Below are 14828 nucleotides of genomic sequence, written 5' to 3'. Positions count from 1 at the left end.
AAAGCATAATAGGTTCAGATCTAAAATCATGGCACTCGGGCCCTAGTGACAAGCATTAAGCATAGCAAAGTCATAGCAACATCAATCTCAGAACACAGTGGATACTAGGGATCAAACCCTAACAAAACTAACTCGATTACATGATAGATCTCATCCAACCCATCATCGTCCAGCAATCCTACAATGGAATTACTCACCCACGGCGGTGAGCATCATGAAATTGGTGATGGAGGATGGTTGATGATGACGACGGCGACGGATTCCCCTCTCCGGAGCTCCGAACGGACTCCCGATCAGCCCTCCAGAGAGAGTTTAGGGCTTGGCGGCGGCTCCGTATCGTAAAACGCGATGAATCCTTCTCTCTGTTTTTTTCTCCCCAAACACGAATATATAGAGTTGAAGTTGAGATCGGTGGAGCTCCAGGGGGCCCACGAGGCACGGAGGCGCGCCCAGGGGGCAGGCGCGCCCCCACGCTCGTGAAAAAGGTGTGGGCCCACTGGCCTTAATTCTTTCGCCAGTATTTTGTATTATTTCCAAAAATAATCTCTGTGAAGTTTCAGGTCATTCCAAGAACTTTTGTTTCTGCACCATAGCAATTCTGCTGAAAACAGTGCCAGTCCGGGTTAGTTCCATTCAAATCATGTAAGTTAGAGTCCAAAATAAGGGCAAAAGTGTTTGGAAAAGTAGATACAACGGAGACGTATCAATCATCACCGGCTCGACACCTTGATCTCCATCGTTGCATCATGGTCATCTCGCCAACTATTGCTTTACAACTATTGCTAACGCATAGTATCGGGGATATACCCCGCGGTGTAACCCAGCCGGATGTAGACCCCCCGGAGCTTGGTGACTCACGGGGAACCCGCACGATCTTGGCGAATTATTAATAACCCGGCGGGCGGGTCAGACGGACGACAAGGCCCAAGACCCAGAAGGCCGGTTCATACTATGGTGGGTCGGCTTAAGAGGAAAGCATAAGGAATCGTCGCTTACAAAGGAAGCAAGACTAGGACTCCACTTGTAATAGAGCAATCCTAATCCTACTAGGACTAGTCATGTAACCCGCCCCTTCAACTTATATAAGGAGGGCAGGGCACCCCAAGAGGGCCAAGCAAGAAATAATCTCTAAGGCTAGACACAACTAAAGGGGGGTCGACTTATATGGCGTCTCCCTCATGAGCATAATGAGACCTAGGCACAAGCAACATGTAGGGCTATTACCGGATGATGTTTCTCGGGGCCCGAAGTTGTCTAAATCCTTGTCTTGTGTGTTGCGTCTCTCGTCTCGATCAACCCTTCTCTACCTACCACATAGATGCGTCGGCCTCATGACTAAGTCCTCACACTAGGACATCTGCCGTGATGTTTCCACGACAGTTGGTACCCACAGTGGGGCCTGCGCACAGTGGTGTTGAGTTCTTGAAGTGTTCACTCCCAGGGATTGAGAAGTTCGCAGTTGACCGGATAAAGAAGAGCTAGCATGGAAGAATTCACATCAATTATGAGTTCATCAATCGAGATTGAAAAAGTATTCAGCGACGACGTATATTGAGTTCAAGAGAAATCTAGTGTTGTGTTTTTTGTGGCCGTGGCAAGCACCGTGGTGAGTCGACGAGTCCGTGACGAGAATTTTTTGGTGGTGGCGGTTTCGGCGATCTTGTCAATCACAGGTTGCACCGAGACGGACAGGGAATCTACGTTATAGTCGTGGTGTCCAATCCATCAAGTTGTGTTCGCTGCTCCACACCTCCACACATAATCTGCTGAGATATCAAGTCCCGAGGCAAGCAGTGTACTTGTATAGGTTTAAAAAAAATCAAGAAAAGAAGCAGAGGCTTGCGAAGCACCCGAGGACTATGCGTGCGCGTGGACTGGAGGAGTATTACAACAAGTTTATCATCACGTCAAGAGAAAAGGAAGGGGTGCCTCGCGTTCTGATCAGCTACCATATCCGAATTCTACTCAATGTTGGTACAAGTCCAACAAGACAAAAACAAATCGGATAGCTTCCTAATTATGTGATGGTGCATGCTGCCAAAGCAACCCCGTGTACTGAAGGAACACGTACCTCTAGCAATAGTACTTGCATGGTTTCCAAAGCACAGCGGGAGACCAAAAGTACTGCTTGGCTAAAAAGTGAATCAAAGAAACAATGGATTTACATGAGTACCAATTGATCTGCAGGACGTCTTACCCTCGCTATGTTCTGAGCTGCCGCTCGCCCTTCGCGCCGGCTTACCTCGTAGGGCCTCCTCTGCTGCGGCCATGACCTTGCACGACCAGTGCCCATCGGAGTCGCCACTCCAAGTAGCCGTGACCCGCCGGACGCACTTACCGAGTCGCCGTGGTCCGCTTTGAGCTGGGTTCGCCTCTGAGCACTGCGGTCTACCTGTCTCAAGACGCCGCTCGCTCGCCGCGGCTGCTGGGTGCTGCTGATGCGTCTGCGCAGGTCGGCTCTGCTTCACCACTACGCTAAGGTATTGCCGGTTTTACTCCATCACAAGTCACCAGCGTGACCTCATCTCCGACTCACTTCGCTGCCGCCGGCGGATCATCGTCCTCTGTGCCAAAACGCTATGCGCCTGTAGTCTAGTACTCCCGAGAGCTCGTTCAAACCAAATTCAAACTCACCTCATGAGGAGCAAACTAAACAGTTGTGGCCCAAGCATAGTGCGCTACTATGAGATGGATCAGTAATATCAATCCACCACTAGACAATTCAACCATGGTGTACTAGTGCTTGCTGCCATTACTCCACGTAAAGCATCAGTCAAATGGAAGATGGTGCATATACGCACAATTTCTGGATGGCATTAGACTCGCCAGCGCGCCAAGTCGCTGGCCGCCTTTGACGCCCTTCTCCTTCGATGCAAGTCATCCCCGCGCGGCCTCGTCCTGAGGCGCCCCTGTCCTGCAGCCTCATTTGCATGCAGCCGGCCTCCTCCGAATATCCGGCTCAAGCGGCCGCCGTGGCCAGATTTGCGCTGCTGTAAGCCGCCCTTACTGTGTGGCTGCCGCGGCCCGGTTTCGCTAAAGTCACCCGCTATCTCCGCAGGACGCTTTTAATCCACCACCGCGTCTCGGGTTGGCTCAATTATCTCCTAGCTCGCCGCTACGACCTTGCCTCCGACTCACCCTCTTCTGCCGTTGTCAAGCCGGCCTGAGCACTTGCGTTATGGAGTTCTTGCTCGATCTGGATCACCGTACTCCTATGGATTCGAGCTGCAGGATATAAGCCTGCTGCGTTGCATCCAAGAGCAAGAATTTGTCAACACACAATACTGCCGTCATCTTTTGTCCGAGTAAAACAGGACAATGGCTCACTGTTGACGTGACGAGATCATCTCTCGTTCAAATACATCAGGTGATATTCATCTAAGTCTGTTTTAATTAACACATTGTTTTCATCAAGCAACAATTACTCTGACTTGCAATATTTTGTGATGCAGGACAATTGTTTTACTGCAAGAGTGATAGGACGTGTCATGGATATGTAGCTCGCGCCATCATTATTATGCGCCAGCATTTGATCATGCCATAAAGCTCAATGAGTAATTCATCATTAAAAAGGAGACCATCAAGATATGTCCCTTGCCTACACCGGGGATCAATGGACAGGGTCATTATAACCCCCCGAGATTGAACATATTTCAAGAATCCACAGTTCCATTATATGCCGGTTTATATCAGAGTCAAATATAAGAATTTCAAGACAACTCCTCGAGTCGCCTTGAGACTTGGGGGCTATGATGACACGACTTAGTAAATGATTGCCAGTTTGAAGCAGATTCAAGAACTCCCGGTCAGTGGAGGGAACATAACCCGGTCTCGGAGGCTACTTCTATATTGATGAAAATTTAAGGGCCGTCAGAAAATTTCCGGCTCAAAATGAAGAATGCCGATTTAAAATCCGGTTCAAGAGAAATATGTCTCTCACAAAGCTTTGAAGCTCTCAATATCCGGTTTAAAATCTCGGCTCAAGAAGAATTTATCTCTCGCAAAGTTTGAGTTCTGGGAAAAAAATTAAAGGGACCAAAGAGAGTCTGTTGCAAAGCACAACTCAAACATAGGTACCCTGCTTCAATGGTCATTTGGGGGCTTCCTGTTCAAACATAGATGCATTCACCAAAGAGAACATAGCTATCGGCACCCTCTTGATCAGTGCAATGCCAAAACTTATGGTCACTTGGGGGCTTCCTGTTCAAACATAGGTCGTATTCGAACCAAAAAGAACATAGCTGTCGGTACCCTTTTGATCGGCGCAATGCCAAACCCACTAGGGGGCTTCTTGATCGTATTCGAATCATAGCTTAACCCCTTTTGGGTCCGACTTTGATTGTATTCGAATCAGAGTCGTTAAAAAAGTCTCAAGGTCATTTGGGGGCTTCCTGTTCAAACATAGGTCATATTCGAACCAAAGAGAACATAGCTGTCGGTACCCTCTTGATCGGCGCTATGCCAAAACCACTAGGGGGCTCCCTGGTCGTATTTGAATCCTAGCTTAACCCCTTTTAGTCTGGCTTACTGATCGTATTCGAATCAGAAGCCTCGCTTTTTCTCTCTGTTTGGCTTAAGTCTTTTGAAAACAATCTTTGGGTTTGTCTTGAGACTTTTTTTGTTCATATCTGAAGCATATATATCTGTGGTTTCTATTTAACCTGGCTCGACTTTGGATGATAAGTCGCCAGCATATGACGATCATAAACATGTGGAAGTTTTGGCTTCTAAAAAAATTGGGTTATCACCCTTACTGGACAGGTCATGTAAACCGGCAGTACAAATTCAATATCACAGGTATGATATTGGTTATACATGATTATGTTTAAACCGGCCCTGGCTATGGACTTTAAGTCGCCGATATATTTTGGATTGCAACATTGCGATCATGCGCTTATCAATCATTGGATTATTGCCCTTATTGGATACGGCGATGTAAGCCGGCTGTATGAGCCAATTCCACAGGTATGTTTTCATGATTATATAAATATGCGAGGTTTGATAACCAGCCTTGGCCTTTGACATTAAGTCGCCAGTATGCTTAGGCTTGAATGGCCTTAATTTTAGTCTTTTTCATAATTTCATAAAGACTATATTATGTTTGGGTTGTTACCCTCCCTGGCTTTTGACGTTAAGTCGCTAGGGCATATGTTGTTTAAACTCTATGCAGGATTTGCAGAACTATGACTTATATAAATGCTTAAGTCCAACCTCATCATTAAAATTGATGCTTCAAAATGATTATCTACTCTAGATTTTCTCAAAGTCTATAAGCCGCCGGGTTATAAAAACTCCGGCTTACAATGGAGGGTATTAAATCGCCATCGGCCTAGAGCCGCCGGGTATTTAAACTCCGGATTACTTGTCAACAGATAAGGTATTCAAAGTCGCTTTGGCGCAATGGTTATTATTTTATCAATGGATATATTCTATAATGGAAGGAATAGTCCCGAGTCGCTGCAGGCTTACGACCCGGCACTTCGGGGCTACATTATTCAAGTTGAGATTACATCAAATAGGCAAGTCCCATGCCACTGCCAGCATGCACCATGGCACTTGAGGGCTAATGCAAAGTTATTTTTTGGCTCACTTTATTGAAGATCCGACTCATCACATTATAATAAGCCGGACCTTGGGGGCTACCAATTGCTCTTGTCAAAAATTCAAGGTACACAAGCTTTAATCCATTATATTGAAAGGTTTACTACTCAGTTCGTAGAGTACAAAGCTCTTAACCTTGTGGACGTGGGTACAAGCCCCATGATGTAGATTACATCATATGAGGTTATTATCAATGAACTATATACAAAGTCCCAACTCAGTATTATCTTACTGAGTCGGCCCTTGGGGGCTACACTGGTTGAGTTTTTATGAGCATAAGGCAATTACAAATCCCAGGTTGCTGCAAGCATGACAACCCGGCACTTGGGGGCTACAGGGGATATGAATATAATGGAGGAAAATCTTCAAGTTCTTAGTTCTTTGAGACAAACCAGATATCATATTCTCAATTTTGGCTTGGATAGCTAAGGAAAGGCATCATTTGTTTATAACCCGATAATTTTGGCAATCATAAATCGGAAAGATCTACATCTTTAACCCGGCTGAATATCAATTGAATATTTCAAGACCCATATTTTTGTCAAAGTCAGAGCATCGAAGGCCGACTCAAATGGATTACTTCTTATAATATCTCTCTACAAGAAACCAATGTTAGCAAATTGATTATGAAGCTGGCCTATTGACCCGGATTTTTCAGAAGCAGTGCTCGGATTTTTGCATTGGTAATGTTTGAACACATCTGCTAAAGGAGATTTGCTATGAGATCATGGATACGGATCCAGGAGGAAATGACAAGGACTTAAGTATGATCAGGTGTCGGTTCAGGAAAATATTTAACCCCGAGCACAACCTATCAAGTTTGTTCTTGTGTTTATTTTACAGGATCAGTTTAACATGGATAAATCCAAATTAAACTGGGGGCTAATGTCGGGGATATACCCCGTGGTGTAACCCGGCCGGATGTATGACCCGCCCGGAGCTTGGCTACTCATGGGTAACCCGCTTGATCTTGGCGACTCATTAATAACCCGGCGGGCGGCTCAGACGGACGACAAGGCCCAAGGCCCAGAAGGTCGGCTCATGTTATTCTGGGCCGGCTTAAGAGGAAAGCATAAGGAATATTCCCTTACAAAGGAAGCAAGACTAGGACTCCACTTGTAATAGAGCAATCCTAATCCTACTAGGACTAGTCATGTAACCCGCCCCTTCAACTTATATAAGGAGGGGTAGGGCACCCCAAGAGGGCCAAGCAAGAAATAATCTCTAAGGCTAGACACAACTAAAGGGGGGCCGGCTTATGCGGTGTCTCCCTCATAAGCATAATGAGACATAGCCACAAACATCATGTACGGCTATTACTGGATGTTGTTTCCCGGGGCCCGAAGCTGTCTAAATCCTTGTCTTGTGTGTTGCGTCTCTCGGCCTCATGACTAAGTACTCACACTAGGACATCTGTCGTGACGTTTCCACGACACATAGCGATAAAGTAAAGCAATTACATGGCGTTTGCATTTCATACAATAAAGAGACAACCATAAGGCTCCTACTGGTTGCCGATAACTTACAAAAAATGATCGTCTCATACAAAAACATATATCACATCATGTCTTGGCCATATCACATCACAACATACCCTGCAAAAACAAGTTAGACATCCTCTACTTTGTTGTTGCAAGTTTTACGTGGCTGCTACGGGCTTCTAGCGAGGACCGTTCTTACCTACGGCAAAAACCACAACGGTGATTTGTCAAGTTTGCTATTTTAACCTTCTTCAAGGACCAGTTGTTGGGGATATTACTACTGAGTATAAACCGGCCAGGAGGGGCCGGGTTATACCCATAATGAGTTATTTATTTGAAGCCCATGAAGACAATGAGTATGGCGCTTTACGGAGTAGATCTAACACGGAGGCCAAGGGCCCAAAGCCGGATTAGGGCCTGTAGACATAAACCGCCATAGGATATGTAACTTGTATTGTACGATAAGAAAGGGTAGAAACTGAGCCGGACACGTTGATGAGTCGGCCTCGGTATTCTATAAACTGCCAGACGTCAACCTGTGTATATAAAGGGATGACCCGGCAGCGGTTTAGGAACAACAAACAACAACTCGAGAGCCAGCCATAGCGGATTCGCTCCCTGGTCATCGAAACCCTAGCAATTCCACATCAACTGGATTAGGCCTTTACCTTCACCGCAAGGGGCCGAACCAGTATAAACTCCTTGTGTCCTTTGTCCCGCTTTAACCCCTTTAAGCTAACCCGTTGCGATGGCTCCACGACTAAGTCCTTTCACTAGGACATCTGCCGTGACAAAACCACGACAGTTGGCGCCCACCATGGGGCTATTGCACGATGGTTTCGAGTTCTTAGAGGGCATCTTCGAAGGGCTCAAGGGATACGCTGTAGGTCGGATGACCAAGAGTCGTCGCGGCAAGCTCTGCATCAAAAACACACACTGGGGCCTCGAGGCCGGCTCAATCGAGCATGGGTACCGGGTCCCCTTCGGCGGCATTCACGTCTTCATTGGCAAGATTGGCGAGCCGGGCACTGAGCCGGACATCTGCACCGGCATCGTCGAAACGGCTCAGTGTGCGAGACCCGCCCGGGCTCAGCCCGCCATGAAGCATGCCTTTGTGGGAGTCATCCACGGAGCGGAATCTGAGGTTAGATCGGCATATGATGGTGAAACCGTCGTTTACTCTGATGATGAGTCATCTACCGGAGAGACCGAGTCATTGTACCAACTGCAAGACGGCCGGTTTGGGAGCTATTCCGATGGCGACAATATTCCGGACCCCTTCGATCCACCAAGCCGGGTTGCGATCTTCATGGCATGTACACAGCCTGCGCAACACTCTTCGACTATAGCGGTGATGATTTCTGGACCAGTAGCGGTGACAGCAGCCGGGGCAGGAGGCCCTGTGCGACCGCCCACTCAGGTTTTATCTGACTTATTTGACACTTTGGCAACGCTGCTGGCGGAAGTTAACCCGGCGAATCAGGATGAGCACAATGTGGAAATCGCGAAGGTGAAGGATCAGATAACTCAAGCCAAGGCAGACCTGGCAGCTGAGGACACCAGGATGGCTGCAGAGCGGGCCAAGTTGGTTGCACAGGCTTACCGGCTTATGTTAGATCAGAGCGCGTCAAATGATGTCATGAGGAGAAGGTACCGATCTCACCTACATCTGGTTTATGAGGCAAGGAATCTCTTTGACACGCCAGGAGCAGGAACCAGTAACCCGCCAGTGGTAAACCGGGTGGAGGCACCTGGAACGGGAGCGCCGGTTCAGTCACGTCCGATAGACCCACCTCGTCAGAACAATGTCCTGTCGCAACATGTCTCAACGCCTCCGGGTCATTACTCTAATCCATTGGATAACATAGTCGCCGCCGCTTCATGATTGGCAGCTCTCCCGATCGAAGGCGAGTCCCCAGTAGCGGTCGAGACACGACGGGCTAGAGAGCTCCTTCAGACGGCCTTGACTTAGCAACAGGCTTATTCATACAGTCGCGAGAGGATTGATTCTACTCCCTGCCCAAGCCGGAGTTACAGCAGGCGTATGGATGAACCGGCCGTGTCGAGCAGTGCGCGGAATCGTAACCCGCCTCGAGGACATAATCCGGCTGGCGGTGGGGCCAATGCTCAGGATGTGGTGGATCATGGCAGGGCACGTCGAGAAGCCGAGTTACCAGCGCAGTACGCGGCCCATCAGCTTACTCCGGTTTGTCCAACAACTTCGGTGGAACCAGGAGTTACCTCCAGTTCTTTGGGGTTGCCGTGCCTCGTCCCGTCTCTACATAATGTACGGCTACCAAAGATTTCAAGGGTCCATGTAAAGTGCCCAGTTACTCTGCCAATTTATCCCCTGAGTCAAGGGTCTAGAGTTATGAGATGGCGATGAAAATGCTGGATGTGGATGATGCGACATGTGCTAAATATTTTACCATGATGTGGGAGGGAACAGCTCGCACTTGGTTGAAAAACTTGCCAGCTAACTCCATTGGGTCATGGGTCGAGTTAAGGGCCTGGTTTATTCAGAATTTCAAGGACACATGCAAACAGCCCATGTCAATCATGGACTTAGCTGCGTGTGTCCAAGAGGAAGGAGAGTCAACAACCCATTGGGTGCGCTGGGTTTCAGAAATTTTGCATTCATCGGACCACTTCAACGCTGATACAACAGTTTTAACATTGGAAGGAAATTTCCAGTTCGCACCTCTAAAGCTGAAGTTGGGACGGCTCAAGCATCATTGCAATGACATGGGGACGCTTATGGTAGCTCTAGTTAAGTATGCCGACTCTGATAGTACCAAGGACCTTGAGTCTGATGATGAAAAGCTGAGAAAGTGAAAGAAGAGTGGCAGTACCAAAGGACAGTAGCATAACCCGGCAGGCCATGGAAACAACTGTAAGCATAAAGCGGATAACAGTTTAAATTTTGTGGCTAACAGCAACACGCAGGATAACGTTCAGCGCCATAAGGGTAAACCGCCCCCGTGGGGTGGAGGATCAGGCCCCAATCTTGAGCGCCTATTGAACCATCCTTGCCCAAAGCACGGGTCGCGAGAAAGGCTAGCCACGCACCTCTAGAAGGATTGCTTTATTATGCGGGAGTTTAAAAATTCGGATCTTTTCCGATATGACCATGGACCATCCGGCGGTTCAGGACCCGGTTCTCATGGGCCGGGTTATGGTGGAGGCAGTTCTGGCTCAGGATTTCAAGGTAATCAAAGCAGACATGGCAATCAAGGCAATCAGGGCAACCAGCACTACCAAAAAAGACACATCCGTGACATTTTGGGCCGAACGAATTTTTTTCTGTCATACATATGACACTTCTATGACGATAATTGTGACAAAACCCGGTATCATCATAGATGTGGTGGGCTCCAACTTCTATGACAAAAAATCATGACAGAAAATGGGCTTTTCGTCCTGGGCGGGCCGGAGACGCAGCTGCATGACATTCTTTGGGCCGTCCATGACGGAAAAAACCGTGGTAGAAGCGAGGGGGAGGAAAATTTCGGGGAGTTCCCGGTCACGGTGGGAGGTCGGGGGCCGAGCGATGCACGTTTCTCTCGTACACGCACATGCATGTGTGCGAGGCGTTGGCTCTAACTGAGCCCGAGCGAGGCGTGGCGTTGGGCTCTAACTGAACCCGAGCGATTGCACTGCAGGCTACGTGTTACTGAACCCGAGCGATCGATCGATGGCTGTTAACTGAACCCGATTGAGCGATTCCTTCGCTACTGCTGCTAACTGAAGCCGATGGATGCTGCCTCTGGATGAATAGTGAGCGTTGCGGGGTTGGGGGGTTGGATGAACAGTTCTCGGTGGGGGTGGATGAACAGGACCCCGTGGTGTTGCCTCTGGATGAACAGGACCCCGATCGATCGAGTCAGTTGGGGCTGGATGAACAGGACCCCGTGGAGGGCTGGATAAACAGGACCACCCCGTGGAGGGCAGGATGAACAGTAGACGATGGAGGGCAGGATGAACAGTAGCCCGTGGAGGGGTGGTTGAACAGGAGCCCGTGGAGAGGGCTGGTTGAACAGTAGCCGGTGGAGTAGCGCGCGGTGGAGGCTGGATGAATAGGAGCCCGTGGATGAACAGTCGCAGGTGGAGGCTGGAGGAGGTCGACGGTGGATGAACAGTAGCTCGTGGAGGCTGGAGGGGGTCGACGGTGGAGATGAACAGTATCCTGTGGAGTCCTGTTTTGCGGTACGCCACACCCCTCCCGATGAACAGGACCCCGGTTTCGACCGTAGCGCTCCAACACAAGTCCGTTTCGCCCGCTTTGCGGTACGCCAGACCCGTCCTGATCAACAGTATCCCCATTTTGACCGTAGGAGGTCCGTTTCCTCTGTTTTGTGGTACACCAGACCCCTCCCGATCAACAGGACCCCGTTACGAACGTAGGAGGTCCGTTTCCTCCGTTGTGCGGTACGTCAGGCCTCGTTCCCATCGCCTGTTTCGTCCAAGCCCTCCCGATGAACATGACCACGCATTCTGTTCCGACCCAGTCGGTTGGCTCCCACGTGTTCCGTTGCCTCCCGATGAACACGATGCATTCCGTTGCCTCCCCATGAACACGACGCATTCCGTTGCCTCCCCATGAACACGACGACAATGCTGTTTCTCCGTTCCGACCCAACCATGTACATGAGCCCTCGCCATACGTATGCGCGAGTAGGCGTTCGAGACCCCGCCCGTATGTACACATACGTGGCCGTATTTTCTTTCTTGCACCCTGGCCGCTGTACGTACGTGTACATGCTACGTGCGCGCCTCTACTACGACACGTGCACGCCTCTACATTGACTAGTATGTACGTACACGTTCGCGACCAGAATGACAATGCTACGTATGCTTCGGCCAGGTGGGTCCCGACTGCCAGGCACTTCCTTGCCTGCGAAGATGTAGCTGGTGGGTCCCAGCAGTCATGGGGAAAATCATTTTTTTTGCCCGGACACACTTCCTTGCATGCGAAGATGTAGCTGATGGGTCCCAGCAGTCAGGGGGAAACATTTTTTTCACGAAATACAGTGGCCCGTCCGGTGGGTCCCAGCTATCAGGTGGAGGAATCATTATTTTCTGTGTAATAAGGAGGCACTTCCTTGCTGTGGCCATGGACCCAGCTGTCAGCCTCTCCATGTATAGTCCACGTCCGATGGAAGTCGTTCCTTGACCACGTTGACCACGCAGCGCCGAGAGCACCAGGGCGGTGGACGACGGTGAGGCCTAGGAAGGGGATGACATGGAGGCAGGGAAGACTCGGCAGTTGTTTCCCACGCAGGGGGAGTACGACTATATGAGGGTTTACTGGTTCGCTTGCCGTCGCCGGAGAATAACATCAGGTGTGGGTGAGTAGAGGGATGGCTAGGCCAGCGATGGGAGTACGATCGGGTGGTGAGGTCTGCGCGGCAGCACAGCCGGCCGCGAGGAGGAGGGAGCAGGCAGTCCTGCCGCCGCTTGTTTGAGCGGCTGGAGCAGAAAGAGCAGAGATTGAAGAAGCACGACGGCCATTGGATGGACATCCAACAGTTAGTGCTTGTGCATCAACCTTTTTTTTAGGAAAGCCCCAAATCTATGGAAAACAGCATACAGCCCATCTGCCATTATTTGTAATAATTTAGAGCCCATTTGCTAATTCTTAAGGTTTTTTTGGAGCCCATATTCTTTTTGTTAGCATTACAGCCCATATTGTGGCAACGGTTAAAAAATTATACGAAATTTTGCATATTTCGGTGCAGTCTGAACTGTTTTTAATCCTGAAATTTCGACTCACATTCAAACTAATTTTGAAAATAAACGTATATCAATATAAAATCCAACAAATTCTCCACGCATAAAAATTAATGTAATTTAAAATCTTGAAATGAAAAAAAAGATATTTGAAACTAATTGCTGGTTTGATGTGTTTTAAAAATGTACAACCCATGTCTCATTACTGATGGGCCATTTTCTCGGCCAGCCGAATGAAAGCTCTCCTCGTCTTGAAGGATTTGTAGCACAAGAGGCCTGACAAAGCGACTTACTTGGCAAATCACAAAAAAAATGGGTTGTGGCCGTGGACCCAGCTGTCAGCCTCTCCACGTACAGTACTCTTCCGATAGAAGTCGTTCCTTGACCACGTTGACCACGCCGCGCGGAGAGCACCACGGCGGTGGACGACGGTGAGGCCTAGGAAGGGGATGACGCGGCAGTGGAATCCCACTAGGAGAGGACTACGGGGGTTCACTGGTTCGGCTGCGGTGTGAGGCTACCGTCGTCGCAGGGCCTGGCCAGCGGTGGGAATAGTAGGGGGCAGTGAGGCCTCTGCGGCAGCACAGCCGGCCACGGGAGGCAGGAGCATGCGGCATGACCGGCGCTGCTTTGGGCGGCTGGAGCAAGAAGACCAGAGGTTGAAGAAGCATTACGTCCATTGGATGGACATCGTACGGTCACTGGAGCTAGAATCGTTCATATTGACTAAGTTGACAAAGCCCTTCGTCCCCGTCAACTTCCGGTTGAAGAAGCACAAGTCAGCCTCCCAGCAAGGTGGGTCCCAGCTAGCCGGGGGAGTATTCATTTTTTTGTGCGTAATAAGGAGGCACTTCCGGTGGGTCCGAGCTGACAGCGGGGGGGGGGGGTGTTTTTTTCGCGAAATACGGTGGCCCGTCCGGTGGGTCCCAGCAGTCAGGGGGAAAATATTTTTTTCGCAAAATACTGGTGGCCCGTCCGGTGGGTCCCCGCTGTCAGGTGGAGGAATAATTATTTTGCACGTAATAAGGAGGTACTTCCTTGCTGCGGCCGTGGACCGCTGTCAGCCTCTCCACGTACGGTCCACGTCTGACGGAAGCCGTTCCTTGACCACGTTGACCACGCCGCGCCGAGAGCACCAGGGCGGTGGACGACGACGAGGCCAGGAAGGGGACGACGTGGAGCCGGGGAAGACGCGATAGTGGATGCCCACGTGTAGAGGAGTACGAGGGTTCACTGGTTCGCTGCGGTGTGAGGCTGCCGTCGCCGCAGAATAACAGGGGGTGTGGGTGAGTAGAGGGATGGCCTGGCCAGCGGTGGGAGTAGTAGGGGGCGGTGAGGCCTCCGCCGCATCGCTGCCGGCCACGGGAGGCAGGAGCACGAAGCACGACCGGCGTTGGTTTGGGCGGCTGGAGCAAGAAGACAAGAGATTGAAGAAGCACTACAGCCGTTGGATGGACATCGTACGGTCACTGGAGCTAGAATCGTGCATATTGACTAAGTTGATAAAGCCCTCCGTCCCCGTCAACTTAGTAGGCCCACAAGTCAGCCTGCCACTAAGGTGGGTCCCAACTAGCAGGGGGTATTCATTTTTTGTGCGTAATAAGGAGGCACTTCCGGTGGGTCCGAGCTGACAGCAGGGGGAACGTTTTTTTCGCGAAATACGGTGGCCCGTCGGGTGGGTCCCAACAGTCAGAGGCAAACGTTTTTCTCGCGATATACTGGTGGGCGTCCAGTGGGTCCCTGCTGTGAGGTGGAGGAATAATTATTTTCCGCGTAATAAGGAGGCACTACCTTGCGGCTGCCGTGGACCCAGCTGTCAGCCTCTCCACATACAGTATTCTTCCGATGGAATTCGGTCGTTAACCACAGTGACCACGCCACGCCGACAGCACCACGGCGGTGGATGACGGCGAGGCCTGGGAAGGGGACGACGCGGAGCCGGGGAAGACGCGGAAGTGGATGCCCATGCGGAGAGGAGTACGAGGGTTCACTGGTTCGGCTGCGCTGCCGTTGCCG

The sequence above is a fragment of the Triticum urartu genome, chromosome 6A (assembly GCF_056163025.1).
Source record: "Triticum urartu cultivar PI428250 chromosome 6A, HENAU_Tu73, whole genome shotgun sequence".
NCBI classification, from domain to species: Eukaryota; Viridiplantae; Streptophyta; class Magnoliopsida; order Poales; family Poaceae; genus Triticum; species Triticum urartu.
This window is presented reverse-complemented; position numbering follows the sequence as displayed.